Source organism: Podarcis filfolensis (assembly GCF_964270895.1).
Source record: "Podarcis filfolensis genome assembly, chromosome: 13".
Classification (NCBI taxonomy): Eukaryota; Metazoa; Chordata; class Lepidosauria; order Squamata; family Lacertidae; genus Podarcis; species Podarcis filfolensis.
The window spans coordinates 11,128,979-11,156,746 of NC_139615.1; positions in this window are offsets into that span (position 1 = coordinate 11,128,979).

Sequence of the window (27,768 nt, forward strand, 5' to 3'; positions counted from 1 at the left end):
TTATAAAAAAATCACAACCCATATTGTACATCAATGGATTGCAAAACACTGCACATGTTGTAAAGTAAAGACTTTGTAACAGGAAACACTACCTGCCAGGGCTCTACATTCTGAAGAAAGAGTCTGTTTCCGCCTTTTAACCCTTTGCAGATGTCTTCAGATGAGCACCTAATATGTAAGGCATGTGCCAGAGCATAGACAGCATTATAGATACTGTAGCTGTGGCCGGTCATGCTCATTTCAAAAAATGGTGCAGGGAGGCTCTCCAGCATCTCCTCTCCAGTACATGTACCCAAAATGCCTGCCATTGCAGTGGTGTTTGAAAGTGTACAAACAAATGCTTGTTGCCAGAAATCCTTGATAAAACCATATGCATCTTGTCCAGAAGGCTTTACACCCTGCAGAAAGTCTGAGAAGTCTTGAATCTCCTTGGAGTGAATTGTAATGGAGATAGCACCTTGGAGCATTTGTATATTAGGGTCAATCAGTTTTCCTACAATATTTGATATGAAATCTATTTGGGCTGCTGTAATCCATACTTTCCCTTCAAGTTTGTTCCTCACAGATTGAGGAAGAATTAGCTGAATCATATTCCTTGCAATAAAAACAGATGTAAGCCATATAATAGACGTACTTTCTCCATATATAACAACTGCATTTGCTTTGCTTTGTGAGAAAAGCTTTGATTTATCCACTATATCAAACATTTTATCACTGAATTGCAGATAGTATTCTGTTCTTTCTGTGAATGCTGAGCAGATTTGATTCTTGAAGAGCATTGGTTCAATGGTCTTCAAGAATTGTTCTCCAGCTTCATTGGCTGGAGTGATGAGCCCAACCCATTTCCATCCGAAATGCAGAAGTAACTGGATAATTCCCTTGTACTGAAGATCTTCATTGGGGACCATGCGATAAAAGGAAGTGAATTTGATGTGATCATTTATGGCCGGTTCAAATGAACCATATGAAATCTGAAAAAGAAAAAAAGCCACTTTTCCATGTGGAAACGAGAATTCACAACACACTCATTTGTCTTTTATAAATTCCATGCATTCCATCTTTCAAATCCAACCCTCCCATTTACATAGAAAAACACACAAAACAAACCATCTTGCTCATTTATTTATGTAGATATTAATTTCTATTATTGTGGAGTCATCAGATGGATTGTGTCCCTGCTCGTTTCAACATACTACCTGGATAAATCAACAAAACTTGATTGTGGAAATGGAGGGAGACAAACTATTGTTCATGTTCTTTTGGTGTATAACCTTTAAAGCACTTGAAAAGACTTGGCTGGTTTTTATCCTAAGAACTCTCATGGGAGTTCTCGTATAGGTTTCCTGAATATGGGAGTTCTCCTATAGGTTTCCTGTGATCAACAATAAACCATATCCTATAAAATGTAAGTAAAATACCAGCAGAAAATAAGGCAACTAAAATGAAGTTCAGTAATGTAGTAGAACAACACAAAATTGGTACCACTATTTCTCTATCTCCAAATGCCAGAAAAATAACAAGAAAATTGCTTTTCATTAGCCTCTTAAAGTGGACAGTGCTGAATAACATCATACTTCCACAAGGTGGGAATTTCATGATTCCTAGGGAAGAAGAAGAAGAAGAGTTTGGGTTTGATATCCTGCTATATCACTACCCGAAGGAGTCTCAAAGTGGCTAATGTTCTCCTTTCCCTTTCTCCCCCACAACAAACACTCTGCGAGGTGAGTGGGGCTGAGAGACTTCAAAGAAGTGTGACTAGCCCAAGGTCACCCAGCAGCTGCATTTGGAGGAGCCGAGACACGAACCCGGTTCTCCAGATTACGAATCTAACGCTCTTAACCACTACACCACACTGGCTGCGAGAGAGCCATTCTTGTCCTGAGTTATTTATGCCTGTGCAAGCGATTATCAACAGCATGAATTGGGATTGGTGCTTTTCAGACATCTAGGACAATGCTTGCAGGATGGAAATAATGTGAGCCCAATCCTTTACTAAATATATTAAACACACATGTTTCGGAACATGCCTCTCTCATAAAAGTTGGTTTATGCACTTACTAACCCCCACAAATATATCAATATATTGCAACCATTTTCCTTTTTTGACTTGATACTTTTGAATCATCAGCTTCCTAATGGAAGGAGTGTAGAGTGAACTACGGTATGAAATATCTATTTTTTGTACCTGTGGAATCTTGTAAAGACCTAAGACATCTGCCATGGCTGAGGAGGTGTCAGAGCTAAGTCCCCCAATGACTCCTACTACTTTTTTCTGAATTCCACATATGTAGTTGGGGACAAAGTGATGTGATTTAAAGAGAAGATCCAGTGTGTTTTTGTAGGTCATCCTTGAATCAGAATAGGAATCATAGATGTGGAATCCAAGAGTGACATTGGGCAAGATCTTGGGATTCCCATTGATCTCATCAACAGCAAACACCAAGGCGAGGATGTGTTGGTAGAACTTTCTTATCACCCTACAAATAAAGTGTGTTACTATTTTATGGGGAATAAAACAGTGCACAACTTCGAGATGTGATAGATTTAACTGCCTCTGTTAAATATTCCTGTAAATATTGAAATTGCTTTGTTCTTTTAGAGTTAATTTTTGGATGTCTCCTCCATCTAAGTCAGATTTTTTATTTGTCTGAACACAAAGATTTAGAAGAGATCTTCACTTACTAAGCTTCAGGTTTTTTAACCATGTTGCTTTTTATTACTAGAAACATGCACAATTATTGAAATCATTTCTATACCTCTTTGACAGTTGTTGTCCCTAGGAAGATAAACTGGTATTAAATGAAAAGAAAGGAATTGGCAGCTGCCATTTTGAATATGAAGAATGCCAAGTGACAATCTGGGAGTGAAGATTGTAAAATGGCTCTCTTCCTATTATTACTAAGTGCATTTATGGCTTATCCCTGATTGCTTTCAATGTGCTTTAGACATGACTTCAATTTTATACCACCCTTCACTGAAGCATCTCAAGCTGGGTTTTACAGTTCTCCTCTCTCCCCTTGCATACTCAGGAAAGCTCCAAGGTTGTAGTTGGCCAAGTAAATGGAGATTTGAACCCAGATGTCCCCAATGCAAGTCTGCCATGCTGCATTACTGTGGCCAGGAGAATCAATGGCTAGAAAGCAAGTGGTAGTGATCTGAAACTGAATCAGCTCAAACATGGCTGAGGTTTCATTTCTGCACCTGGTACGTGGAAGGGAACGGGCAGTGGTGATGACAGCTTACTTCTTCACTACAATTGTGTCCACAACTAGGTGTCTGGGGGGCCACATGACTTGGAAAAAATGTCTGAGGAAGTGGACAACTGCTAGCTCCCTTGGCATGTAAAGCGAGATGAGCAACTCCAGAGTCGTTCGTGACTGGACTTAACTGTCAGGGGTCCCTTTACCTTTACCATGATTAAAGCCAGTCAAATGGTATTCAGTGCACCCTCTGTTCCATCTTTGCTAGATCACTCTAAATTATTGTGGCCGGAGGATGTAGTGAATGCACTTGAAAAAATGAAGCTGCGCAATTGATCCCTTGCCTGGCTTATGGAAGGAAAAGCAAGGTTCGGGTAGAGTCCTAGAGCTTCCCACCTGGTTCCCAAAGCTGGAAAAGTGCTAACTAGGCTTTGGGAAGGAAGGAGGAAGACTCTAGGACCTTATCAGAGCCCATGCCTGTTTCTCAAAGCCTAGCGTCTTGCTTACCAGGTTTTGAGACAGCACTTCCATGGCTCTGGGCCCAATGCATGACCACTTCTCACAGAACCCTAACGCTGCCCCTGTGACTGGGGAGGTCTAGCGAGTGATTGATGATTCATTGGAGGATGGAGAGATCCCATGTATCTTGGAGCAGGTTATGGTGTATCCCCTCTTTCAGAGTACTGCTCTAAACTAAGAGTAGAATAGTCTTATAAAATCTTACTATTGGGTTTAATCTTACTTTGGCTTTCAAAGTGAACCAAGTGCTTTATAGTCAGATATAAATGTAGAAAGAATAAATTAAATTATTTAAGAGCCATTTACTTACCTTGGGTTGTCAATAAAGAACTGAGATGGGTGTTTATGGAAGGAAATGCTGGGGAATATGCAATGGAAATGGGACACTATTGCGCCAATGGTAAGGTCACCTTGTTCATACCATTCAGGTAGAATATGCACAGGATTTTTTCTGCGGCAAACAACAGTATGCACTTGGGGCACCATATTGGGAAACAGCAAGAGAAGCAGCAGCAACAACATCCTCATCACAAATATCCTTCTGCACATGGACTCTCCTTTACCTATCTACAATATTGTTACTATCATCAGTCTGACTTGAACAGGATGTATTTGGTGACAGCTGATTCTGCCAATTCTGTACTTAAAGAGGCAGGTATCAATCTTCTCATTAACTTCAGCACTGTCACAAAGAACTCATTGAATGCTATGATTTGAAATCTAACCAATACAATGAAAAGCAAAAGCTGGCCTCACCTCTCCTCCATTACCTTAATGCTCTATGGAACACCAGTGTACTTTTAATCATTTCAGAATTAATTTTTGATTATTTTTCATTATGCCTTCTGTTGCTTTGCAGGTGAATTGATTATAGTAATTTTAATAATTACAGGTCAGATAACTTTTTGTGCAATGTTTTTTGACTCTTTGGTGCATCATCAATAGAACTGCCAAAGTAAACATATTTGTCACATCGCAGAATCAAAGGTTAGGAAGGGATTTCCAAGGTCATCCTGAGCAATTGCTTGCTAATGTAGGACATCCAGAACTACAACCAAACCAAGAAAAATAAAAACACCCCACCTGTAGGCAGGCATCCATCTTCTCCCTAAAAACTCCTCTATCAAAATGTATTTAGAGGTGAGCCAACTGCATCCTTTCCCCATTTGTCTAATTTCTTACTGCTATTGGCCCTGACACTCTCTGACATATGTAACATTGATTCCATTTGCTAGATCTTGGAAACAATGATGGAAATGGTCCAAACCATATCAGGATATAGAGACCCTGGATAATACAGTCCAGCTACTTTTGAAAGAACATGTATATACCATTTGAAGCAGAGTGACATGCTTGGGAACACCTAAGACAGTGTCAGGGCCTGGCTGGACGAGAAAGAGTAGTGGCAGCCAGTGACCCAGGAGGCACCTGAGGGGGAAGGAGACTTTGAACCAGGTTCAAACTGGTGGGACAGAGAAGAATCATCAGCAGAGAGTGAAGATGAAAGGGAGAGGCTTGAGGTAGCCACGGAGGTGATAGAGAAGGAATAGGGGTTGTGTCTTCTGCTCTGCCATACAGAATTGATTTGTCTCCTTCCCATTCCCCTTCCCCATTCTCTGCACAAGATGAAAGAGTTGAGAAAAGGCTGGAACAATTAAGAATGGAGGTATTAATAGGGGATGAGAGGGAAAGGAATTTAACTTCTGCAACTGACCTGCTTTGCTGATGGAAGTGCAGTGTGATATTTCCTTGCTTACTGAGCAATAAAGTTGATTACTGTCAAGCCGTGCCTATTTCTGATTACAGCATTGAGACACAGATGGAAGGGCTTTTCATGAAAGCCTGACAGACAGAGGTTTTCAACCTTTTTGAGTCCACGGCACCCTTGACCAACTACATTCTTTCTGCAGCACCCCTGTGGGGCTCAGGAGCCCAGTTATGTCACTCCTTGCCATGCAGAGCTGGCAGCCTCCCACACTTTTTCAAACACCCTCCCTCATAGCATGTTCCCTCAGCCTCCTCTTCTCTCATGTCTCCTTGGGAGACCTCTGGGCAGCTGCTGCCACCGTTCCTGGTCGGAGCTGCCCCCTACCTCCTTCCCCCTAACACTGTTCCACAGGGACCTTGGAAGCACCCCCTGGCCAGCGCCCAAGGCACTATTCACCTGGGGAGCTTAAAGCCAAGGCTGTACAAGCCTAAGGGAGGCCGAGTCACAAGAGGGCATCAGAGGAGGGAGCGAAGGAAAGAGGGACAGAGGCCAGTGTTGTCCGCTGCACCCCTGTCCATCATTTAAGGCACCCCAGGATGCCATGGCACAGGTTCAAGACATCTCTCTCATACTCTGGTAGGAAACAATACTTCAGAAAACTGTCAGGGTGGCCCATCAGTGTAAGGTAGTAAGAGGCACTGTTATGCCATCCAGATGTTTCAGGACTCCAGCTTCCATCATTCTTTATAATAATGGTTTGTTGTGAGTTTGTGGGAGCTGCCATTTAGCAACATCTGGAGGGCCACAGATTGACTATCCCTGGTGCAAATAAGAGTGGGGAGTAGAAAAAGGCTCCATCTCTAGGGTGATATTGATCTGCCAGGGGTATTTCAAGTATTAGAGACTTCTGAGTCTAGAGCAGTTTCTACGTATGGCAAGGTGAATCACTTCCTGTCTCCCTTCAAAGCCCCGTGAAAACTGAGGTATGAGATTCCAGAAGTGTAGAAATCCAAGTTTATCCTGGGAGTTCTGAAATTGGTGTCTTTTTGTGCCTAGAATTTCTAGTGGAGTTCCCTTGTGATTTCCGGTTTGGAGCACTTTTAAATGTTCTGCTTCATTATATTATGAACAACACAAATGAATACATACATAAATAAATGTAGGGGCTTAAAAATGAATCACATAAAACATGATCCATTATTTAAGAGAACTACTGTCACCATGAAATTGTCACTTTCCATTCATTTCTTAAAATAATCAGTACATGTAGGGGGATGGTTGGTTTGGTAATTAGCGCAGTGGCATTTCTTGATTGGCTTCCTTGAGGTGTGATGACGCAAGCTGCCCAATGTATATATAGTCTAAATACAGAAATGGCAAACTATTCTGTTATTTACATCTTTCTCCGTATCAGCTGCTCTCTGTTATTCAGCTCAGGCCTCAGCACAATAATGTAGCATTTAGGGGAAAAGATGCAACCCAGCAGCCCACCACTGGAAGCCAAGATGGAGAAGATCTCCACAGCCACCATGTATTTTCCTCTGGTGCTCAGGTATGTGGGAATAAAGGAGAACCAAACACTGCAGAAGACCAGCATGCTGAAGGTGATGAACTTGGCTTCATTGAAGCTGTCTGGCAACTTCCTGGCTAAGAAGGCCACAGTGAAGCTGATAATGGCCAGGAAGCCCATGTAGCCTAAAACACCATAGAACATGACAACTGACCCCTCATTACATAAGAATATAATTTCTTCACTGCTTGAATGCATGTCCACATCTGGGAATGGGGCAGAGGTTGCCAGCCAGAAGGTACAGATTCCTACTTGAATCACAGAGCAGGAAAGGACAATAGAGTAAGCCAGTTTTTTGCCTACCCACTTCCTGATTGTGGAATCTGGCTTTGTAGCCATGAATGCCAAAACCACTGAAATAGTCTTGGCCAAGATGCTGGAGAGGGCCACAGAGAAGACAATGCCAAAAGCTGTTTGTCGGAGTGGGCAGGTTGCTTTGTTAGGATTTCCGATGAACATCAAAGAGCAAAGGAAACAGAAGAGGAGGGAGATGAGGAGAATGTAAGTGAGGCTTCTGTTATTGGCTTTGACGATGGCAGTGTCCCTGTACTTAATGAAAATTCCAAGTACCATAGCTGTGATCAGAGAGAATAAAAGTGCAGAGAAAGTTGAAACCATGGCCAAAGTTTCACCAAAGCCTAGGACGTTTGGTTTCTTGGGAATGCACTTGTTCTGCTCTTCATTTGGATATTGATCCGGAGGACATCTGGCACAGGTTTCCAATCCTGAAAAAAAGGTTGCATGACAATTGGAAACAATCCAGAATGTGCTGAAGAGTGTTTTTTTTAAAAAAATCCCCCTTAGCATGTACCCACTTTATGTCTTGTCTCATCAAAACAGACTTGGGGTGGAGCTACAGTAGTGGTTAATAACAATAAAATGCATTATTAAAATATGTACAACCCATAAAATGTGAAGAAGAGGAAGAAGAAGATTTGAGTCCACAAAGTGCCTTGTTCTTAGAGAAAAGACCACCACTTCTCTTCCAGCCTCCCTTCTCCAAACCTTTAGTGTCTTCCAGGACAATACAAATTTTATATCTTGTTGCATCAAAACAGACCTGAAGGACCTACACTCACAGTTTATAACGTTAAAATATGTTATTAGAATGTGGCAGCACAGAAGTGATCCACTGGCAATAGGAGACTGCATGAAACATTATAAAGCGTTACAGGCAATAATGTTGGAAAATCTTTACATTACGGATATAGTCACATTCTCATGTTATACACCCTAGAAATAACTTGTATATGCTAATATGGCATCTTAAGAGTGCTTAAGAGTGTTTTTTTTAAAAAAAACTCAGGAGACCCCTTACCATAGTGTTTCCCCAAGGAAAAGTTTCAAAACTTCTAGTTCAAATGCTTGTGCCTTAGATGCTTTAAAAATAAAGTTATGCATGAAATCTTACATTTCATATATGGAGAAACTATTATTTTGGTGGTCCTCCTTCATTTTCTTAGAACCACAGATACAGTACTTCATAATGAAATCAGAGCAATATTACAGCTGAAATCTTGGAAGCAAGAGGGGTGATTTTTAAAGGATTTTAACGCTGTCCCCAAAGAGCCTTGGTCTTAGAGAAAAAAACCGCCACTTCTATTCTATCCTCCCTTCCCCAAAACTTTATTGTTTTCTTCCAGGACAAAATGTATGTACAGTGGTACCTCGGGTTAAGAACTTATTTCATTCTGCAGGTCCATTCTTAACCTGAAACTGTTCTTAACCTGAGGCACCACTTTAGCTAATGGGGCCCCCCACTGCCGCCACACCGCCACCATGTGATTTCTGTTCTCATCATGAAGCAACATTCTTAACCCGAGGTACTATTTCTGGGTTAGCGGAGTCTGTAACCTGAAGCGTCTGTAACCCAAGCTACCACTGTATGAAATTTATGTCGTTGCATCAAAACAGATTTGAGGTGAAGCTACACTAGTGGTTTATAAACTTAAAATGCATTATTAAAATGTGACACGACAGCAGTGAGCCACCAGCAATGGGAAACTGCATTAAACATTACGGAACATTATATTTAATAACATTTAAATGATCAATGTAGATACAGTGATGGAAAATCTTTATGTGACAGATAAAGTCACATTCTGATGGTTTACTCCATAGAAAGCTAAGATAATTTCTTCATAGTGGCAGCTTTTACTGATACTGAAGGGAAATTAATATACTATTTTTATTAAAAAATATTAATTGAGGCCATACAGAGCAAACCCCATTGCCCATTTGCTCATAATTTACTAAAATAACTTGTATATGCTAATGTGGCATCTCTCACCCTTCTGATTTGAGAACATCCCATGAGGACATGGATCACAAGCATAACAACAGAACTTCTCCCCCTCCTTCTTTTTCTTCTCATAACCAGGAAGACAGTTGGCATTGCATAATGATACGGGTGGCACCTATCCAAAGATATAGGAAGAGGTTAATATTAAGAAAATGTTTCAGGGATTCATCTAACATCAGGTGATCTATCATTAAATAGGAGGGCCAGAAATGTTAAATGTAGGATCCATACTCTCAATATATGCAAAAGAATCTCTTCATCCTTCATATAAGTTGCACTGACTCCAATCATCATGAAGTGTTTTGAGAAACTGGTGCGCCGTCATATTATTTCCTGTCTTCCATCAACTTTTGACAACTACCAGTTTGCATACAGGGCAAATAGATCCACAGAGGACGCTATCACCACCACTCTCCATGCTGCTCTGTCCCATCTGGAGCAGCCGGGGAGTTATGTGAGGCTGCTGTTTGTGGATTTTAGCTCAGCTTTTAACACTATTCTCCCCCATAGACTGGTGTCCAAGCTAGAGGCGATTGGACTCTCCAACTCCACCTGTCTCTGGGTTTTGGATTTTTTGTCAGAACGTTCTCAGAGGGTTAGAGTAGGGTCACATATGTCCACAGCCCTTAGCCTTAACACCGGCTCACCACAGGGTTGTGTGTTGAGTCCCCTGCTCTATGCTCTCTATACGTATGACTGTACAGCCATCTATTCCAGCAACAAAATCATCAAGTTTGCTGATGACACTACGGTGGTAGGGCTCATTTCAGGAGGGGATGAGTCCGCCTATCGGGACGAGGTGGAGCGGCTCTGTGTTTGGTGTGGAGAGAACAATCTGGCTCTTAATACGGCTAAGACCAAGGAATTAGTGGTGGATTACAGGAAAAAAAAGGCGGACATTCAGCCCTTGTATATCAATGGGGAACGGGTGGAGAGGGTGGCGGAATTCAGGTTTTTGGGAGTAACTATCGATCAGGGCATGACTTGGAGCGCAAATACCACTGCTCTGGTGAAGAAGGCCCAGCAGAGAATTTATTTCCTCAGACTTTTAAAGAAGAACAATCTGAGTGAGAGACTGCTGGTGTCCTTCTACCGAGGCTCCATAGAGAGCATTCTTACATACTGTATTTGTGCTTGGTTCTCCAGTTGTACAGCTAGGGAGAGGAAGGTGCTCCAGAAGGTCATAACCACAGCACAAAGGATTATTGGTCAACCTCTCCCATCCTTGGAAGAATTGTACGGTTCCCGTTGTCTTAGGAAAGCAAACAACATCCTGCAGGATTCATCTCACCCGGGATACAGTCTGTTTGCACTACTGCCGTCTGGCAGGAGATATAGAAACATCAAGTCAAGGACAAATAGACTGAAAAACAGTTTCTACCCGAGAGCTGTGGCCCTTTTGAATGCTGTAACTCGATAGTGTGACTTGGGAGATTGATGGGTGGGGGTGTGGGTGTGGCTGGAATGTGGTTTGTGGGTTGTTGTTGTTGTTTTGCTTTTGTCGTTTCTAAGGGATGGCATCCAATTTCGTTGCACTTGTGCAATGTTGCACGTGTGTAATGACAATAAAGAATCTATCTATCTATCTATCTATCTATCTATCTATCTATATAAGGGAAATGGGATTTAGCAAATATGGGGTTAACAATCCTGAAAGCAAAATGGATGTGGGCATTAAGACATTCCAAAAATGTTTATTAGTGTGAACCTGAAAGATATATTGCCTGCCTGCCCGCCTTCTGTCTCTTGCAACTCCATCCACCAGCCTCTCTTTTCTTCCCTCTAAGCTGAGCTTTGCACTCTACAACACTTACAACAGTGCCAACAGCTAACTAGGGATGTGGAACTGCACCGCTTCTCTGATGGCCATCGCCAGTGGTGTCATGGGCCAGGAGTCGGCTTCACCTGCTGAGCAGCAGCCTAAAGGAGCAGAAGGCAAAGTGACTCCACCTGCTGCTGATCAGCCTTCTTGCTCCTGATGAGAACCAGCTGGCTCCAGTTTTTAAAGCAGGGTTTCCAGCCTCAGTCAGTTGCTGGAAACAACTTTTGTCATTCCTGACCAGACCTTGCTGCTCATGGTCTTCTCGTGACCTTGGCCCCTTGACTTTCTTGATCCCCAGATTGTCTGACTATGTGAAATGTAATAGTCCTCAATTTAGGACTGGACTGAACCGTGTACAGCAATACCTCCTTGAACGTCCACCCTGTTGAGCGTCCATTCCGCTGAACGTCCGTGGCAAATCCAGAAGTACGGGAACGGGTTACTTCTGGGTTTGCTGCTTGCGAATGCACGTGTGTGCAGAACGGCCCTATGTCATGCATCCCTTTCACCGAGCATCTGGGACTCTGCCTCCAGTCCAGTACCCCCCTGAGATGTGGCTGGTTGGCTGGCTGCTCCCTCCTCTGAGGGAGCACAGGACCATGACAAGCAGCTGGATTCCTTCCCTAGGCATGCCTTGCCCAGCAGCCCATGGAGTACTTGGATGGGCAGCCGGGTTTCAAGCCACTCTGAGCAAGGCATGGTTTGGGGGGCTCCTGCTGGGTCTGTGGCAGGGGCCAACCTGACAAACACCTCCAAACACGCCTGCTTCTATCATTCCAATTCAAAACTAGGGTCCCAAGTGGCATCTGAAAAACTCATGAAGATTACAATGTTCATTCACAAAGATATAGCTAGCTTAGCATTCTATCTAATGCCACTAAGTAGAGAGCTGCCTTGAAGAAACAAACATTTTGGACAACACTCTTTGATAGCCATTGGTCCTTCTTAGTTTGGCATGTCATCCTTGCATGTTGCTCCTTTTGAAGGAATGGTTCATTTCACATTTACTAATACAGTGGTACCTCAGTTCTTGAACTTAATCTGTTCCGGAAGTCCGTTTGACTCCCGAAGCTGTTAAAAAAAAACCAAGGCGTGACTTCTGATTGGCTGCAGGAGCTTCCTGTACTCAAGTAGAAGCTGCTTCAGACGTTTGACTTCCGAAAAACATTCACAAACCGGAATTCGGGTTTCAATTTGTTCAGGAGCCAAGTTATTCAAGAACCAAGGTACCACTGTAGAATTATTAGTAGCAGTGTTATTAGTAGTGGGCAGCACTTTCCTTTTCACCTCAAGTGGCAAAACTAGACATGCCGCCCCTATATGCATTGATTTCCTTACCTGAGTGAAGACCCTGTGCCATTGGATTCTGTCCCCATTAAGGGTGAGCTCTTTTCCAGGAGGGGCTTGAGGATCCAGCTTTCCGACTTTGACCCTGACATAGGAAGTATTTGGGAAAGTGACCAGGTTTGTAATATCAAATCCACCTGCTAATTCTCCATGTTCATTTAATGTGATTTCATCCCCAGCACCGTTGTTGAATGAAATTCTGTGCAGAAATGAGTGCAGCTAGGTGGAAAGAGAATCAAAAGGTCTATGTAGTCTTGTAATAGCCTTACTAAGACAATTCAATAGTTTCCCTGGGAGAATTTAAGTTCTTTTCATCCAGGGGTCCCCCACTTCAGTTCCCAATGGAGAGCACCCAGATTTCAACAGCAGATCAAATAGAGAGGGAAATCATAAATCAGTGTAAACTCAACAGTCATGAGATATAGTAAATAGCAAGATGAAAGATTAAAATATTTTTTTATTAAAAGATGATCCAAAAATAACTTCCTGAAGAGAATCAAGTCTTTTTGTTTTAAGACAGTCTTTGAAAGAATCTCTCCCCCCCCCCCTTTTAAAAAAATAATTCCAGTAGCACCATAAAGACCAACTAAATATAAGCTTTTTAGGTATGAGCTTTCGTGTGCATACACACATCTTCAGATACTCTGAAGCTGAGGTCGCTACAACCTTATAACTGTTGATAACTGTTAATGATGGCAGTTACAGAAAGGTAGCCGTGTTGGTCTGCCATAGTCAAAACAAATTTTTTTTTCTCTTCCAGTAGCACCTTAAAGACCAACTAAGTTAGTTCTTGGTATGAGCTTTCGTGTGCATGCACACTTCTTCAGATACACTGAAACAGAAGTTGCCAGATCCCTCTATATAGTGAGAAGGTGGGGAGGGGTATTACTCAGAAGGGTGGTGGGAATGGGTGATTGGCAGATAGCTGTGATGAGCCTGTTGACGACTCTTAACAACTGCAATAGGTCTTACAGGAAAAAGCAAGGGGTGAGAAGGTGAAAAATGGCTTTGTCATGTATAATGAGATAAGAATCCAATGTCTTTGTTCAGACCAGGTCTCTCCATGGTTTTAAGTTTGGTACTGTTAATGATGGCAGTTGGTTCCACAGGGAAAGGCAAGGGATGTAAGGTGCTACTGGAATTATAAATATTTTTTGGAAGTATTCTTTTAAAGACTGTCTTAAGAAAAAAAGACTTGATTCTCTTAAGGGAGTTCTTTTTGGATCACCTTTTAATAATTTTTTTGAAAAATCTTTCATCTTGTTATTTATTATGACTATGACAGACCAACACGGCTACCTACCTGAATCTATAGTCATGAAATATGTATATAAAGGATGTAGACCTGTTTCCTTCAGAGCAGCCTTTGATAAGATTCAAGATATAGAAGGGATTTGAGATGATGGGCAAGAAAAGGGCCAGGAGCATATGTTCTCAAGATATTATATTAATGCAACATGGAAACATTTAGTTATAGCCCTCATGCTAGGAGCTTGAGTTTCTTAGTTCAGGGCATCCAGGATTTCTGTATGTGTGTAGCTGTATGCTGCTCTGTATTAGTTACTGTGCATTTAGTCAATGTATGCCCTCTTCTGATAACCAAGAAAACTCTTTTTGAGCAGTCTTGTGTTAGTATATGTTCCTTGGTAATAGGGACTAATTAGGACACACAGTAGAGCAGTGTGCAATTGTTTCCCCATATGAAAGTCCTCACCTCTAAAGGGAATATGTTCTAGGTGGACATGTGAAGGGGCTCCCACAGCAATCAATGGCAGACTAGCTACAATCTTTGCCATGCCTCTAGATGTATTGGAACTTTTCCACTAGCCATCACATATCCAACACAAGGGCATCAGCTCTTGGCTACAGCATGTCACACCACTGCGCTCTACACAGGACATAAGAAATGAGAGGGGCTGTGTTGAAGATATACAAAATGTTCCTAGGATTCATGTTCTGCTATAAGAAAGGCAGCCTGACACTGAAAAAAATATTTGCTGACCATGCTTAAAGCATGGAAAGAAGAGTAGGTAAACTGTCCCCAACCCAATCCCGACTAATACCCCTGTGTGGCGTTTGCCCTCCTATGTGTGTGACATCATACTGGGTTCATAGGGAAAGGGTTAACTAATCGTAAAATGACTAACCAATGGGAACCTAGGGGGCAGAGTTAACTGTGTATAAGGTTTAAGCACAGAGGTGTTTGGGTTTTTTTTTTTGGAGAGAGAGTTAGAGTTGTGGAGAAGACAGTCTGGAGTTAGAGAAGCAGATAAGAAAAGTCTGTGGGTTGGGCTAGTCTGGTGGGAGAGAGTGAGAGAATTTGTTAAAAGAAGTCAGTCAAACAGTTGAGATAATCGGTCAGGAGGTATTAGGGAGGTATGAGCCTGTAAAGAAACTAAAGTTAAGATACTGACAGGAATATTATCTTAGAAACCATAAACTTGTTAATGTTTGTAAAATAAACTTGTTTTTTTGGTTCACTTTTAACAACTGACTGGACTCAGTGTCTTATAGGCTATGAGATTAACCCCACACAATGGACTAAAATGTGGTCTAAACCTCCCTTTAAATCCATATCAGCAAAAAGGAAAGAACTCACTCTGAAACTCATTTACAGATGGTACCTAACACCATGGAAACTAGCACTAATACACCCAGGAACCTCACCAAGATGCTCAAGAGGATGCACCTCCACAGGCACATACCTCCATATATGGTGGGAATGTCCCCAAAGCCAACCCTTCTGGACAGCAATGATACAAGAAATATGCAAAATAACTAAGCAAGTATTAGAAGTCACCCCAGAACTGACCTCACTAAACATATTCCAAGATAATAATGCCCACTCACATGTTAAGGAGCTGATAACCCACCTACTCTCAGCAGCCAGACACTGGAGAGACCTGTCATGAGTAAGCATGGGCCAATGGTATCAAATAGTATGGGAAACAGCCTTATTAAAAAAAAAACCAATAAACTGAAACTGACAAGGGGACAAATAGAAGAAGATGCCTTCACACCGGAATGGTTCCCCTTTATCACATACACAGCCCGACAACACAATAACAAGAATCTGCCGACAGCATACAAATCATTCTGGCTAGCCTGATTCAAAAATACACCCCTACCACACCCCCGCCTCACTTCAGCGAACCAAAGACAAACAACCACACCCTAAGCCACCCCAACCTCTCTCAACAACAAACATATATAACAAGTGAATAGTCAGAGAACCCATACAAGTAACGCTGACCCAAAACCCCACACATACACTAAGTAGAAGAATAGAAGAATAACCACCTGAACCATTCCCCCACCCCCTCTTTCCCCTCTTTTCTTCCTAACAAACCCCCCTCTTTTCTATCCCCTTTGTTTCCCGTTTGTTTAAACCAATTCATGAACCAAGAACTTATACATTGACCACTAATAATGAACCATAGGTTGTAGATATTACTCCACATTTATTATGCTATTTTTGTGATATACAAAAGACATGAAGAAACTTGGTATACTTATTTGTATAACATTATTCTTGTTTATAAAACCCAATAAAAAGTTATGTTTTTAAAAAATCTTTGCTTTGATGGAAGTCAGACAAGGCATGTTCAAGCAAATATTTTCTAGAATTGTAGGATCATATAATTATACAGTTGGAGGGGATCACAATAAAATAAGTTAATGTTCATTTTGATGTATTAAGATTTATTATTTTATTTATTATAAAAAAATCACAACCCATATTGTACATCAATGGATTGCAAAACACTGCACATGTTGTAAGGTAAAGACTTTGTAACAGGAAACACTACCTGCCAGGGCTCTACATTCTGAAGAAAGAGTCTGTTTCCGCCTTTTAACCCTTTGCAGATGTCTTCAGATGAGCACCTAATATGTAAGGCATGTGCCAGAGCATAGACAGCATTATAGATACTGTAGCTGTGGCCGGTCATGCTCATTTCAAAAAATGGTGCAGGGAGGCTCTCCAGCATCTCCTCTCCAGTACATGTACCCAAAATGCCTGCCATTGCAGTGGTGTTTGAAAGTGTACAAACAAATGCTTGTTGCCAGAAATCCTTGATAAAACCATATGCATCTTGTCCAGAAGGCTTTACACCCTGCAGAAAGTCTGAGAAGTCTTGAATCTCCTTGGAGTGAATTGTAATGGAGATAGCACCTTGGAGCATTTGTATATTAGGGTCAATCAGTTTTCCTACAATATTTGATATGAAATCTATTTGGGCTGCTGTAATCCATACTTTCCCTTCAAGTTTGTTCCTCACAGATTGAGGAAGAATTAGCTGAATCATATTCCTTGCAATAAAAACAGATGTAAGCCATATAATAGACGTACTTTCTCCATATATAACAATCGCATTTGCTTTGCTTTTCATGAAAGCTAGTAAGAAAAGCTTTGATTGATCCACTATATCAAATATTTTACCGCTGAATGGCAGATAGTATTCTGTTCTTTCTGTGAATGCTGAACAGATTTCATTCTTGAAGAGCATTGGTTCAATGGTCTTCAAGAATTGTTCTCCAGCTTCATTGGCTGGAGTGATGAGCCCAACCCATTTCCATCCGAAATGCAGAAGTAACTGGATAATTCCCTTGTACTGAAGATCTTCATTGGGGACCATGCGATAAAAGGAAGTGAATTTGATGTGATCATTTATGGCCGGTTCAAATGAACCATATGAAATCTGAAAAAGAAAAAAAGCCACTTTTCCATGTGGAAACGAGAATTCACAACACACTCATTTATCTTTTATAAATTCTATGCATTCCATCTTTCAAATCCAACCCTCCCATTTACATAGAAAAACACACAAAACAAACCATCTTGCTCATTTATTTATGTAGATATTAATTTCTATTATTGTGGAGTCATCACATGGATTGTGTCAAAGTCAGGAGAGCATTTATCCCTGCTCGTTTCAACATACTACCTGGATAAATCAACAATAAACCATATCCTATAAAATGTAAGTAAAATACCAGCAGAAAATAAGGCAACTAAAATGAAGTTCAGTAATGTAGTAGAACAACACAAAATTGGTACCACTATTTCTCTATCTCCAAATGCCAGAAAAATAACAAGAAAATTGCTTTTCATTAGCCTCTTAAAGTGGACAGTGCTGAATAACATCATACTTCCACAAGGTGGGAATTTCATGATTCCTAGGGAAGAAGAAGAAGAAGAGTTTGGGTTTGATATCCTGCTATATCACTACCCGAAGGAGTCTCAAAGTGGCTAATGTTCTCCTTTCCCTTTCTCCCCCACAACAAACACTCTGCGAGGTGAGTGGGGCTGAGAGACTTCAAAGAAGTGTGACTAGCCCAAGGGCACCCAGCAGCTGCATTTGGAGGAGCTGAGATACGAACCCGGTTCTCCAGATTACGAATCTAACGCTCTTAACCACTACACCACACTGGCTGCGAGAGAGCCATTCTTGTCCTGAGTTATTTATGCCTGTGCAAGCGATTATCAACAGCATGAATTGGGATTGGTGCTTTTCAGACATCTAGGACAATGCTTGCAGGATGGAAATAATGTGAGCCCAATCCTTTACTAAATATATTAAACACACATGTTTCGGAACATGCCTCTCTCATAAAAGTTGGTTTATGCACTTACTAACCCCCACAAATATATCAATATATTGCAACCATTTTCCTTTTTTGACTTGATACTTTTGAATCATCAGCTTCCTAATGGAAGGAGTGTAGAGTGAACTATGGTATGAAATATCTATTTTTTGTACCTGTGGAATCTTGTAAAGACCTAAGACATCTGCCATGGCTGAGGAGGTGTCAGAGCTAAGTCCCCCAATGACTCCTACTACTTTTTTCTGAATTCCACATATGTAGTTGGGGACAAAGTGATGTGATTTAAAGAGAAGATCCAGTGTGTTTTTGTAGGTCATCCTTGAATCAGAATAGGAATCATAGATGTGGAATCCAAGAGTGACATTGGGCAAGATCTTGGGATTCCCATTGATCTCATCAACAGCAAACACCAAGGCGAGGATGTGTTGGTAGAACTTTCTTATCACCCTACAAATAAAGTGTGTTACTATTTTATGGGGAATAAAACAGTGCACAACTTCGAGATGTGATAGATTTAACTGCCTCTGTTAAATATTCCTGTAAATATTGAAATTGCTTTGTTCTTTTAGAGTTAATTTTTGGATGTCTCCTCCATCTAAGTCAGATTTTTTATTTGTCTGAACACAAAGATTTAGAAGAGATCTTCACTTACTAAGCTTCAGGTTTTTTAACCATGTTGCTTTTTATTACTAGAAACATGCACAATTATTGAAATCATTTCTATACCTCTTTGACAGTTGTTGTCCCTAGGAAGATAAACTGGTATTAAATGAAAAGAAAGGAATTGGCAGCTGCCATTTTGAATATGAAGAATGCCAAGTGACAATCTGGGAGTGAAGATTGTAAAATGGCTCTCTTCCTATTATTACTAAGTGCATTTATGGCTTATCCCTGATTGCTTTCAATGTGCTTTAGACATGACTTCAATTTTATACCACCCTTCACTGAAGCATCTCAAGCTGGGTTTTACAGTTCTCCTCTCTCCCCTTGCATACTCAGGAAAGCTCCAAGGTTGTAGTTGGCCAAGTAAATGGAGATTTGAACCCAGATGTCCCCAATGCAAGTCTGCCATGCTACATTACTGTGGCCAGGAGAATCAATGGCTAGAAAGCAAGTGGTAGTGATCTGAAACTGAATCAGCTCAAACATGGCTGAGGTTTCATTTCTGCACCTGGTACGTGGAAGGGAACGGGCAGTGGTGATGACAGCTTACTTCTTCACTACAATTGTGTCCACAACTAGGTGTCTGGGGGGCCACATGACTTGGAAAAAATGTCTGAGGAAGTGGACAACTGCTAGCTCCCTTGGCATGTAAAGCGAGATGAGCAACTCCAGAGTCGTTCGTGACTGGACTTAACTGTCAGGGGTCCCTTTACCTTTACCATGATTAAAGCCAGTCAGTGCACCCTCTGTTCCATCTTTGCTAGATCACTCTAAATTATTGTGGCCGGAGGATGTAGTGAATGCACTTGAAAAAATGAAGCTGCGCAATTGATCCCTTGCCTGGCTTATGGAAGGAAAAGCAAGGTTCGGGTAGAGTCCTAGAGCTTCCCACCTGGTTCCCAAAGCTGGAAAAGTGCTAACTAGGCTTTGGGAAGGAAGGAGGAAGGCTCTAGGACCTTATCAGAGCCCATGCCTGTTTCTCAAAGCCTAGCGTCTTGCTTACCAGGTTTTGAGACAGCACTTCCATGGCTCTGGGCCCAATGCATGACCACTTCTCACAGAACCCTAACGCTGCCCCTGTGACTGGGGAGGTCTAGCGAGTGATTGATGATTCATTGGAGGATGGAGAGATCCCATGTATCTTGGAGCAGGTTATGGTGTATCCCCTCTTTCAGAGTACTGCTCTAAACTAAGAGTAGAATAGTCTTATAAAATCTTACTATTGGGTTTAATCTTACTTTGGCTTTCAAAGTGAACCAAGTGCTTTATAGTCAGATATAAATGTAGAAAGAATAAATTAAATTATTTAAGAGCCATTTACTTACCTTGGGTTGTCAATAGAGAACTGAGATGGGTGTTTATGGAAGGAAATGCTGGGGAATATGCAATGGAAATGGGACACTATCGCGCCAATGGTAAGGTCACCTTGTTCATACCATTCAGGTAGAATATGCACAGGATTTTTTCTGCGGCAAACAACAGTATGCACTTGGGGCACCATATTGGGAAACAGCAAGAGAAGCAGCAGCAACAACATCCTCACCACAAATATCCTTCTGCACATGGACTCTCCTTTACCTATCTACAATATTGTTACTATCATCAGTCTGACTTGAACAGGATGTATTTGGTGACAGCTGATTCTGCCAATTCTGTACTTAAAGAGGCAGGTATCAATCTTCTCATTAACTTCGGCACTGTCACAAAGAACTCATTGAATGCTATGATTTGAAATCTAACCAATACAATGAAAAGCAAAAGCTGGCCTCACCTCTCCTCCATTACCTTAATGCTCTATGGAACACCAGTGTACTTTTAATCATTTCAGAATTAATTTTTGGTTATTTTTCATTATGCCTTCTGTTGCTTTGCAGGTGAATTGATTATAGTAATTTTAATAATTACAGGTCAGATAACTTTTTGTGCAATGTTTTTTGACTCTTTGGTGCATCATCAATAGAACTGCCGAAGTAAACATATTTGTCACATCGCAGAATCAAAGGTTAGGAAGGGATTTCCAAGGTCATCCTGAGCAATTGCTTGCTAATGTAGGACATCCAGAACTACAACCAAACCAAGAAAAATAAAAACACCCCACCTGTAGGCAGGCATCCATCTTCTCCCTAAAAACTCCTCTATCAAAATGTATTTAGAGGTGAGCCAACTGCATCCTTTCCCCATTTGTCTAATTTCTTACTGCTATTGGCCCTGACACTCTCTGACATATGTAACATTGATTCCATTTGCTAGATCTTGGAAACAATGATGGAAATGGTCCAAACCATATCAGGATATAGAGACCCTGGATAATACAGTCCAGCTACTTTTGAAAGAACATGTATATACCGTTTGAAGCAGAGTGACATGCTTGGGAACACCTAAGACAGTGTCAGGGCCTGGCTGGACGAGAAAGAGTAGTGGCAGCCAGTGACCCAGGAGGCACCTGAGGGGGAAGGAGACTTTGAACCAGGTTCAAACTGGTGGGACAGAGAAGAATCATCAGCAGAGAGTGAAGATGAAAGGGAGAGGCTTGAGGTAGCCACGGAGGTGATAGAGAAGGAATAGGGGTTGTGTCTTCTGCTCTGCCATACAGAATTGATTTGTCTCCTTCCCATTCCCCTTCCCCATTCTCTGCACAAGATGAAAGAGTTGAGAAAAGGCTGGAACAATTAAGAATGGAGGTATTAATAGGGGATGAGAGGGAAAGGAATTTAACTTCTGCAACTGACCTGCTTTGCTGATGGAAGTGCAGTGTGATATTTCCTTGCTTACTGAGCAATAAAGTTGATTACTGTCAAGCCGTGCCTATTTCTGATTACAGCATTGAGACACAGATGGAAGGGCTTTTCATGAAAGCCTGACAGACAGAGGTTTTCAACCTTTTTGAGTCCACGGCACCCTTGACCAACTACATTCTTTCTGCAGCACCCCTGTGGGGCTCAGGAGCCCAGTTATGTCACTCCTTGCCATGCAGAGCTGGCAGCCTCCCACACTTTTTCAAACACCCTCCCTCATAGCATGTTCCCTCAGCCTCCTCTTCTCTCATGTCTCCTTGGGAGACCTCTGGGCAGCTGCTGCCACCGTTCCTGGTCGGAGCTGCCCCCTACCTCCTTCCCCCTAACACTGTTCCACAGGGACCTTGGAAGCACCCCCTGGCCAGCGCCCAAGGCACTATTCACCTGGGGAGCTTAAAGCCAAGGCTGTACAAGCCTAAGGGAGGCCGAGTCACAAGAGGGCATCAGAGGAGGGAGCGAAGGAAAGAGGGACAGAGGCCAGTGTTGTCCGCTGCACCCCTGTCCATCATTTAAGGCACCCCAGGATGCCATGGCACAGGTTCAAGACATCTCTCTCATACTCTGGTAGGAAACAATACTTCAGAAAACTGTCAGGGTGGCCCATCAGTGTAAGGTAGTAAGAGGCACTGTTATGCCATCCAGATGTTTCAGGACTCCAGCTTCCATCATTCTTTATAATAATGGTTTGTTGTGAGTTTGTGGGAGCTGCCATTTAGCAACATCTGGAGGGCCACAGATTGACTATCCCTGGTGCAAATAAGAGTGGGGAGTAGAAAAAGGCTCCATCTCTAGGGTGATATTGATCTGCCAGGGGTATTTCAAGTATTAGAGACTTCTGAGTCTAGAGCAGTTTCTACGTATGGCAAGGTGAATCACTTCCTGTCTCCCTTCAAAGCCCCGTGAAAACTGAGGTATGAGATTCCAGAAGTGTAGAAATCCAAGTTTATCCTGGGAGTTCTGAAATTGGTGTCTTTTTGTGCCTAGAATTTCTAGTGGAGTTCCCTTGTGATTTCCGGTTTGGAGCACTTTTAAATGTTCTGCTTCATTATATTATGAACAACACAAATGAATACATACATAAATAAATGTAGGGGCTTAAAAATGAATCACATAAAACATGATCCATTATTTAAGAGAACTACTGTCACCATGAAATTGTCACTTTCCATTCATTTCTTAAAATAATCAGTACATGTAGGGGGATGGTTGGTTTGGTAATTAGCGCAGTGGCATTTCTTGATTGGCTTCCTTGAGGTGTGATGACGCAAGCTGCCCAATGTATATATAGTCTAAATACAGAAATGGCAAACTATTCTGTTATTTACATCTTTCTCCGTATCAGCTGCTCTCTGTTATTCAGCTCAGGCCTCAGCACAATAATGTAGCATTTAGGGGAAAAGATGCAACCCAGCAGCCCACCACTGGAAGCCAAGATGGAGAAGATCTCCACAGCCACCATGTATTTTCCTCTGGTGCTCAGGTATGTGGGAATAAAGGAGAACCAAACACTGCAGAAGACCAGCATGCTGAAGGTGATGAACTTGGCTTCATTGAAGCTGTCTGGCAACTTCCTGGCTAAGAAGGCCACAGTGAAGCTGATAATGGCCAGGAAGCCCATGTAGCCTAAAACACCATAGAACATGACAACTGACCCCTCATTACATAAGAATATAATTTCTTCACTGCTTGAATGCATGTCCACATCTGGGAATGGGGCAGAGGTTGCCAGCCAGAAGGTACAGATTCCTACTTGAATCACAGAGCAGGAAAGGACAATAGAGTAAGCCAGTTTTTTGCCTACCCACTTCCTGATTGTGGAATCTGGCTTTGTAGCCATGAATGCCAAAACCACTGAAATAGTCTTGGCCAAGATGCTGGAGAGGGCCACAGAGAAGACAATGCCAAAAGCTGTTTGTCGGAGTGGGCAGGTTGCTTTGTTAGGATTTCCGATGAACATCAAAGAGCAAAGGAAACAGAAGAGGAGGGAGATGAGGAGAATGTAAGTGAGGCTTCTGTTATTGGCTTTGACGATGGCAGTGTCCCTGTACTTAATGAAAATTCCAAGTACCATAGCTGTGATCAGAGAGAATAAAAGTGCAGAGAAAGTTGAAACCATGGCCAAAGTTTCACCAAAGCCTAGGACGTTTGGTTTCTTGGGAATGCACTTGTTCTGCTCTTCATTTGGATATTGATGTTGAGGACATCTGGCACAGGTTTCCAACCCTGAAAAATGGTTGCATGACAATTGGAAACAATCCAGAATGTGCTGAAGAGTGTTTTTTTTTTAAAAATCCCCCTTAGCATGTACCCACTTTATGTCTTGTCTCATCAAAACAGACTTGGGGTGGAGCTACAGTAGTGGTTAATAACAATAAAATGCATTATTAAAATATGTACAACCCATAAAATGTGAAGAAGAGGAAGAAGAAGATTTGAGTCCACAAAGTGCCTTGTTCTTAGAGAAAAGACCACCACTTCTCTTCCAGCCTCCCTTCTCCAAACCTTTAGTGTCTTCCAGGACAATACAAATTTTATATCTTGTTGCATCAAAACAGACCTGAAGGACCTACACTCACAGTTTATAACGTTAAAATATGTTATTAGAATGTGGCAGCACAGAAGTGATCCACTGGCAATAGGAGACTGCATGAAACATTATAAAGCGTTACAGGCAATAATGTTGGAAAATCTTTACATTACGGATATAGTCACATTCTCATGTTATACACCCTAGAAATAACTTGTATATGCTAATATGGCATCTCTCACCCTTCTCATTTGAGAACATCCCATGAGGACATGGATCACAATCATAACAACAAAACTTCTTGCCCTCCTTCTTTTTTTTCTCATAACCAGGACGGCAGTTAGCATTACATAATGAAACAGGTGGCACCTATCCAAAGAGACACAAAGAGGTTAAAATTCATAAAATGTTTCAGGGATTCATCTAACATCAGGTGATCTATCAGTAAATAGGAGGGCCAGAAATGTTAAATGTAGGATCCACACTCTCTATATATGCAAAAGAATCTCTTCATCCTTCATATAAAGGAATTGGGAATGGAATTTAGTAAATATTGGGTTAACAATCCTGAAAGAAAAATGGGTGTTGGCATTACAACATTCCAAAAATGTTTATTAGTGGGAACCTGAAAGAGATCTTAAGTCAATATTCCAATGGTACTTTATTTTATACAGAATTTATTTATTTATGTAGGCCGAAACTGGCACTCTTGGTAACAGAATTAAGGCAGATCTAATACATATATTTTGAAGTTGTAAAATAATAATTCCTTTATGGGCAGAAGTACTGAAGAGTTCTCCTTCAGAAGTCAACTGTGGTAGAACTATACCTAGTGCTCATTTTCTTTACAATATATATTCTCAAAGTAGGAGCAATCATATTGCCATCTTTAGTTCTAGTAAAACTGAGATCTGCTTGTGCGGATATTGATGCCCTCTATGTGGAGGTGTACCTAGGCTCCCTTGTGCCCTTGGCAAGGAGCTATTTTGGCATCCCCACCATCCCTTGCACCACTGGCAAGGAGATATCAGTGCTTCCAAAGTCAGAAGAGACCATAGAACAGTAACTTCTAAAACTTTGCTTTTCATCACCTTTTGTGCTCCTCTGGGCCATCAGGGTTGGGTCTGCTCTGCTCCTCCCCCTGCCTTCCTTTGTCTGCCTGCCTGCCTGTTTGCCTCCCTTGCTTGGCATACCACCTGCTCACCTTATATCTATTACAACTCCATCCACCAGCCTCTCTTTTCTTCCCTCCAAGCTAAGCTTTGCACTCTACTCACACTTACAACAGTGCCAACAACTAACTAGGGATGTGGAACTGGACCGCTGCTCTGATGGCCAACGCCAGTGGTGTCATGGGCCAGGAGTCGGCTTCACCTACCGAGCAGCAGCCTGAAGGAGTAGAAGGCAAAGTGACTCCACCTGCTGCTGATCAGCCTTCTTGCTCCTGATGAGAACCAGCTGGCTCCAACTTTTTAAAGCAGGGTTTCCCACCTCAGTCAGTCGCTGTAAACAACATTTGTCATCCCTGATCAGACCTTGCTGCTTCTTGTTTCTCGTGACCTTTGACCCTTGGCTTTCTTGACGCCCAGATTGTCTGACTATATGAACTACGTGACCTGAGATACTCCTGACCTTACGACTGGACTGGAGCGTGTATATGGACTCTGCCTCCAGGCAAGTACCCCCTCTGATATTTGGCTGGCTGGCTGGCTTCTCCTTCCTGGAGCTCAGCCATGGCTGGCAACACACGACTATGACAAGCACCTGGATTCCTCCCCCGAGGTACTGAGAAGAGCCTGCATGCCTTGCCCAGCAACCCATGGAGTACATGGATGGGCAGCCGGGCTCCAAGGTACTCTGAACAAGGCATGATTCGGGGGCTCCTCCTAGGTCTGTGGCAGGGGCCAACCTGACAAACACCTCCATACACCCCTGCTTCTATCATTCCAATTCAACACTAGAGTCTTAAGTGGCATCAGTGTGAACCTGAAAGATTCCAGTGTTTATGCATAATGATATGGTTAGCTTAGCATTCTATCTAATGCAACTAAGTGGAGAGCTGCCTTTAACAAACAAGCATTTTGTACGACACTCTCTGATAGTCATTTGTCCTTCTTAGTTTGATATGCCTTCTTTGCATGTTGCTCTTTTTGGAGCAGTGGTTCATTTTATATTTACAAAAGAATTATTAGTAGCAGTGTTATTAGTAGTGGCAACACTTCCCTTTTCACCTCAAGTGGCAAAACATGTCTGTTGAATAGTTGCAATGCCCAATATCTGGTTATGGGCCCAGCACTGAGTATATGACTGCCCATTTTTGGACTCTGAGAAAGGTTTGAAGTCTACTCCTTCTGTTGGTGTGGTACTGGAAGATTTCCAGGCTGACTGACCATGTTACAGAAGCCAAGAAAGCTCTTACGTTTCCACAGCTGACAGATGAGAATTATAGTTCATGGTTGTTTTGTGTGGAGGCACTTTTGACCTCTCGTGATATGTGGCAGTATGTGACTGAGGACCCTGCTGACCCCATGAATGATCCTTGGACGACAGGAGATGCGAAAGCCAGGGCAATAATTAATTTGGCTGTCAGATACCAACAAGTGGTTTACATAAGGAATAAGAAAACTGCCAAGCAAATCATAGAATCATAGAATCATAGAATCATAGAATCATAGAATCATAGAATCATAGAGTTGGAAGAGGCCACAAGGGCCATCGAGTCCAACCCCCTGCCAAGCAGGAAACACCATCAGAGCACTCCTGACATATGGTTGTCAAGCCTCTGCTTAAAGACCTCCAAAGAAGGAGACTCCACCACACTCCTTGGCAGCAAATTCCAAATGTGGGAAGGTCTTGCAGCAGAACATCTTAGGAAGGAGTCTGTGTCTTATTAATGTTTTTCAAGCAGCTTTACCAGACAAAGCTGCAGCCTGGCGGTGATTTGGGGGCACACTTAAGCTGTTTGGAGGAAAAACGTGATGAATTGATTCGAAGGGACATGGTGATACCTGATATTCAGTATGTATTTATCATTCTTTGTTCCCTTAATGAAGACTTTGATGGTCTAGCTGGCCAGATATCTACCATTCCACTAGCACAATTAACAGTGGAAGGGGTAACGGCAAGATTAATGGGCGAGTTAGACTGAAGGGAGGCTTGTGCGATAAGAACAGCTGGTTCCAAAAATAATGAGGATAGCCGTATGCGGACTTGCGGTGACACAACTGCATTAAAAGTTGCCAAGCATTTTCCCTGCAATAAACAAGGATATTTTGCAAAGGATTGCAGATCCAAAAAAACCACACAAGGTACTCCCAAATCTGGTTCAGCTCAATAATCACAGTCATCACCCCAGCAGCAGCCACCATATCGTAAAGGCAGATACGAGCTACAAGCTTTTCACACTCAGACGGCAAGTCATAAAAGGATTAAAAGTGCCAAGTGGATTTTTTTGTTGTTGACTGTGGAGCTTTGAGGCATATTTGCAATGATCAGAGTTTTTGTTAATAGCTTTTGTTAATAGATGCATCACAACATGGACATTCTATTTATCATTTGGATATAAACACTGCATATTGGTTTGCAGATTTGCTTTTAAACCATGCAAAGATATTTTTGCATCTCTTCAGTGATTCCATCTGTGTGGTCTACTCTGCACGCACTCTGCAGCATGTTCCAAATGACCAATAATGCCACCCCTATGTGCAA